A 6,098-nucleotide genomic window follows, 5' to 3' on the forward strand; every position below is an offset into this window, starting at 1 on the left:
TGTTGAAATGGAACAGCCTCAGGAGGAGCCATCCGAGAAGGATGGCGCACCCTAAAATCCTCTCACAGAGGGGAACATACATACATAAAAACCAGCGAAGGCTTTAATGGCCAGCTATTGGCATATTTATGCATCTACTTGAATTTATTGTTTTATGTTTTATACTTTACTTTTTAACGTCCAGCAAATGATCCCTTTTTTTGCTTTGCTTCTGTTTTTATTTTTTTCTTTTTGTTGGTTTGTGTGTGTGTGTGGGGGTTTTTTTCGACTGAGCTAAACAATAAAGACGTTTTTTGTGCGTTGTCTGCTCGGGCGCATAAATGTCCAAGTTAGTCAAACATCACGTGGCTGGACCCGTGGGAAACCCTTTCACTTTTCCCACTGTGATTGTTGCCCCACAGAGGTGGGCCGCGTGCTGCATGAAATATGTCGCCACTCAGCGTCGTCTGCCTTTTTATTTCTCTCTTTAGATTGTGCCATTTGAGGATGTCGTCCTTTATTTGGTTGCCTTCATTGGGTCATTGGTATATCCAAAATATTTCTTGTTGATCATTCATATTTTGAAAACAGTTGCGATTTTAACAAATAATATTCCTTTAACCTGTTAACTAACTATTGACCTAAATCACAGCCTAGTGAGCAACAAAGAAGAGTCATTAATTAACACTGCCCTAAAACATTGGGTCTTAAGTGTATTGTGATATTTGAACGAGGGACTGAAGAGAATTTTTAAGTTTGTGAATACATTTTAAATCACTGTCTTGTCAATTCTGAGAAATACAATGATGCCACCCTCAGAGTGAACGAAATCTTTGTCGGAGGTTTAGTTAAAGATTTTTTTTGAAAAGTCTAAGCACCTTGTGTATTTTCAGCTACAGCACACACATCTTTTGTTAATGATGTCGGCAATTGGGGCACGCCGCATGCCTTTTTCACTTCCGTCATCCTTGTGCCTTCGTCACTCCACTCCACCGTTCCACTCTTTTGATGTTGGTCGGTCGATGTAGATGTGGAGGATGTGGAGCAAGGAACTGATTTATTATTGGCATGCTGTGCCATGACCGCCCGTTCTCACATTGCCGCAAATTTTATTTCATTTCGTTTTGTTCCCACTCTAGTTCTGGTTGTTGGTCAGAGGGGAGGCCAGTGGGAATGTGGAAACGTCGAAGTGCTACTTTCCCTTTTAGGGAGCAACATTTTTATACCCTTGCAAAAAGGGTATATTAATTTTGGTCAGAAGTGTGCAACGCATAGAACGAAGCATCTCCGACCATACAAAGTATATATATTCTTGATCAGCACGACGAGACGAGTTCAACTAGCCATGTCCGTCCGTCCGTCCGTCCGTCCGTCCGTCCGTCCGTCCGTCCGTCCGTCCGTCCGTCCGTCCGTCCGTCTGGATCAACGCAAACTCCTCCTAGACCGTAAGAGCTACAGAGCTGAAATTTTGCACGCAGGCTTGTATATACTGCAGGCGTTGTATATCTCGGATTCAGCCGGATCGGACCACTATATCATATAGCTCCCATACAAACCCCAAAGTCACGAACAGTGACTTTTCTCAATAACTTCGTTATTTTCTATGTTATTACCTTAAAACTTTATATTAGAGAGTCTATTACGCTTATAAACGACTGTGCCAAATTTGATCAAGATCGGATGACTATATCATATAGCTCCCATAAGAACGATCGGTCGAAAACAGTGACTTTTATGAATAACTTCGTTACTTTTAACGTGATTGTTTTCAAATTAAACATTTGTTAGTTTAATATATCTGTTAATGACTGTGTCGAATTTGATAAAGATCGGGTGACTATATCATATAGCTCCCATAGGAACGATCGGTGGAAAACAGTGACTTTGATCAATATCTTCGTTATTTCCTATGATTGTATTCAATTCTTTCGCAAACATAAGCCTTTTTAGATAAAACGTTCTTCCACATTGATGGCTAATAGGTAATGAAAGAGTTACCAAAATAGTTGCAAGGGTATACAAACTTTGACTCGGTCGAAGTTAGCCCCGGCCCTCTGGTTATTTATATATTTTGTTTTATTTTTCGCTTTGTCTTTGCTTTGCCAACTTTTTTCGGTTTCTGTTTTCCTTTCGCATTTTGCTTTGGCTCTGCTTTCCGACTTGAAAAATTTTGGACTCAGTCGGACGGTTTGGTCCCTTGGCAGTCACAGTTTTCCGTTTTTTGCCCAGTTTCGAGTGTGCGCTTATTTGGCGAAAAGCGGTTTATTTATTTATTTATGTTTCGGAAAAAGGGCCACAAAGTAAAGGTACTTTTATTTCCTTCATCTTCTCCGCAGTTTTTTGTTTTTGGTTTTCTCTCGTCCTGGGTTTAGTACACAACTTTGAAAACTTAACTCTTTGCTCTCCTTGTCAGGGTAGGGGAAACGGACTGCCAGTAAAATTAAGATAAATATCTTGACGCTCAGTTTAATTTATTTCGCCGAAATTCAGTAAAAATCACAAACTTTTTGGCCCATAACTTTTATCATTATGACAATAGACGTTCTCTTCTTACCTTGGCCAATTTAGACGTCGTTTTTGCCAACGGAGAACCAGACAAACTTCCTCTAGGGTAACCCACACTCTAGGCATGGCAACTAAAGCAATTAGCCCAATTGTCATTTTGGCACCTAGCAAAAATATATAGAGGGCGTAATTACGCCTTCCTAGCCACCTGCACACCCTTTCGCCACTATGTCTATAAATGTTGCCAACCAGGGAAAACTTTTGCCAACGAGCAAAAATGCCAAAAGGCACGAAAAAAGACTCCCTGAACAAAATATATTAAAGCCACTATTAATTGACATAAAAAGTGACTTAAATATTGAACATTGGAAAACTTGGCATACCCAGTATAGACTCTACATTCACATATGTATGTCTATGTGTATGTACATACACATAAGACCCAATGGTCTATAATCTTGTGTACAAATTTAATTGAAATTCGATTTTGACCACAAATGCGTATTTAATTGAAATGTCAGAGAAGTGGACAGAAGGAATCCCGTCTACGACAAGATAGAGACCTTTAGGCGTGAACCAGAGCCCGTGGCGAAGCCCCGTAGACGGGTCCGGGCAGACCAACAATCACTCCGATTGATGAGGTAATCGTATTAGCATCGTATTTTCCTTACAGCAGCACCAATGAAGCATATTAAAAATTATAATTCGACTTTCATTTTGTTTCATCTTCGAAGCGAGAAAATTGCGTGGCAACCCAATTAATACAGAGTTCTCGTTGGTTAAATTAAAGTTTTTTTTTTGTAAAAGTATTGCCACAAGCGACTTAGGGGTCAATTAGGCATTTTAATATTCAAAGCTCGAGGAATTATATAGACGCAGAGAGACATTTTCCTCAATGTCATGTGGTGAAGTAGGCTTAGAACCTAAGCAAGTTTCTTAACTTAAACGTTAGACTAGAGAAAAAATTTTAAAATATAATACCATAAAGGGCGAAAGAATCTCGCTTAGACAGCAGATAAACCAGATTAAAAACAAATTAATTTCTTTATTTAAACTCATTTAGAAAATGCGTCCGCGGTAGAAGGTGGCTCCCTTCTAGCTTTTCCACCTAAGTGAGTGCACTTATAATTCTCATGAATATTTAATAACTATTTTAATTATTGTTACTTATTTAGGCGAATCTGTTTGCGTGTCTACATAACGTTTTTTTTGTGGCGGATTATGGATTATACATATATGTAAAAACTTAATGAAAGATTTGATATTTCAAGTTGCATATTTAATAATAATACACATCGCGGCACAGTTTGCCAAGAAAATAAATAATAAAACCATAACGAGATTGATTGCAAAAAGAAATGCTGCATGTTGTTTTGATTCTGGACAATATTCATAAATTTTACCATGAAGTGCACTCAATGCCTGAAATCTATAAAGTTTGAAAAAAAACGTTACTAGCTGCAAGTATCTTGCTAAACGCTTCTTTCAATTTAAAGGATAAATCATGTGAATATCCTGGTTGAACACACTTGCACATATTCTCTGCATAGATATTATACACATATCGCATGAAGATTCGCAACAGGATTGGAGCAGCTGATTTCATTTACTACTGGTCGTCCTTGCTTGGTTAGCTGAACCATTTATCAAATTTTCGTTCACTTTGACTGTCTGGCACACTTCCTAACCAATTTAAGAATAGCATTTTCCGTTTTTCCAGCTTTTTGCTTTTTGCTGCATACAAGTGAATATCCTTTTGTCATGTTCCATGTCGGTTTCTGCCATTTCTTTTCTGGCTAATGCCGCATGCATTCCATATGAACGCAGATTCTGGCAACTAACAAGCAGCAGCCGAACATCGAGCACTGAGCATGTCTAGCAATTAGCAATACCAACATATTAGGACACATGACCCATTGTTTCATTCAAGTGATGCATCCGTGACGCTTGGCTTAAACTGTGGACTAACAGGCTGCCGCAGAAACAGACCATGTGGGCGGTAATGAGATGCAATTGAAGTCAGTGGTGCGCGGTGAAATTTGCTTGATAAAGTTTAGTTTACCTTGAATCCAGAGTCAGGCAAACAGGGATTATAATGTCAAAGTCTAAAACTTTAAGCCTTAAGTTCGCAGCTCCTTCTTCGATTTCAGTAACAGGAAATGGCTTAAAGACAACACGCCAAGGGGGCAGTTCAGGCTGGCTTTGGCGTGTCGTCCCTTTTGTGTCATTGGGAGTGCTGGCTCGTTTGTTGGCTGGTGCGATTGTGCCCAAATGCATTTCAATTAAAACATATTTAAGGGGATTTAAGGATTGAATCGGCAACGCATGGGGCCCATTCATCAGTGGTCAGCCCGGTCAGTGCGGGTCAGTTTATAGCCATCGATTAAACTGCAGCCTCTCTTCATTATTCTTCATGCACACGCCGTTGCTGTTGCTGCTGCAAGTGCACCTGTTCAATGTGTTGCCCAAAGTATCCTTACAACGAATGGCCTGACCCATCCTTTTGCATTTTTCAATAGCTCTTAATATGAGGGACCCAGGAGAAAAAGAGAGGAGGAATTATAGCACAACAGGATCACCTTGTCGATGCCCGAGTTATTTAATGGAATGGACACTGCTTTCTCACACATACGCACAGGTGCTCCTGCTCTGGTCCATCTTCATAATGGGTTGGTTCTTTGGCATTATTTGCATATTAAGTTCACGACCACTTTACGCGATGCCATGACAAAGGATCCATTGTTGCTAGCGACCATAGTAGGTCATCTGTGCCACTTACAAGGCAATTGAACCATACTCGCTGTGTCGTCAAATTAAATTTATACACCTGCCAAAGTGAAGTGACCACTGCTATGGCGAATGCAGTCAATTAAAATGATTCCTCAACATCCATGCCTAAGGACTAACCACACGACGCCAAGGGCAGGACAAGGACTAGGCAGAACGAAAACTCTGAAAGAAAAAATCTGTAAGTATAGGCGGATTTGTTCGGTTTCCATCATATACCCTGCACTTTTGGGACAAAAGGGTTCTTTAATATAGGTACGTGAAGTGGTGTCTGCATGGCTATGTCCATACTTGGTACTTCAAGGAAAGTCGAACATTCAAGTCCAAAGTAATCAGTTGTCCGTTGAGAGTTGTCGTATGTAAGTCGTACATCAATTTTAATTGTTCTCAGTTGTCTTATTCTTGATTCAAAAACTTTTACTTAAACACTTTAATAAACATTTATTAATTCCTAAGCATCTGAGAATGTAAGACTTCGAAAAAGTATTCTAGTTCTACTGTTTTAAAATTTGGTATAACAATAGTCATAAAACGTTTTCGATGAGTTTAACAAACATATTATTCAAAAATCGGATCGATGATCGAGTTTAATGAATGCACTTCAAAAAATTTCTTCCTTCTCTTCTCCGCCATGAAAGATGCATCATTCACTCTTTAAGTCGATGGGACCTGGCAATACTGTCCCATTACATTATCTATTCTCTGTATGACTAACCCCAGATACCGGATATCATTCTGAGAAGCCGCCAAACATTAGTGGGTTGCCATATTGGAAAATACCCCCGCAATGGATTTAGAATTGCTGCTTGAGGTTAATCCAACAGACA

The sequence above is a fragment of the Drosophila tropicalis genome, unplaced genomic scaffold, assembly GCF_018151085.1.
Source record: "Drosophila tropicalis isolate 14030-0801.00 unplaced genomic scaffold, ASM1815108v1 contig_859, whole genome shotgun sequence".
Lineage (NCBI taxonomy): Eukaryota > Metazoa > Arthropoda > Insecta > Diptera > Drosophilidae > Drosophila > Drosophila tropicalis.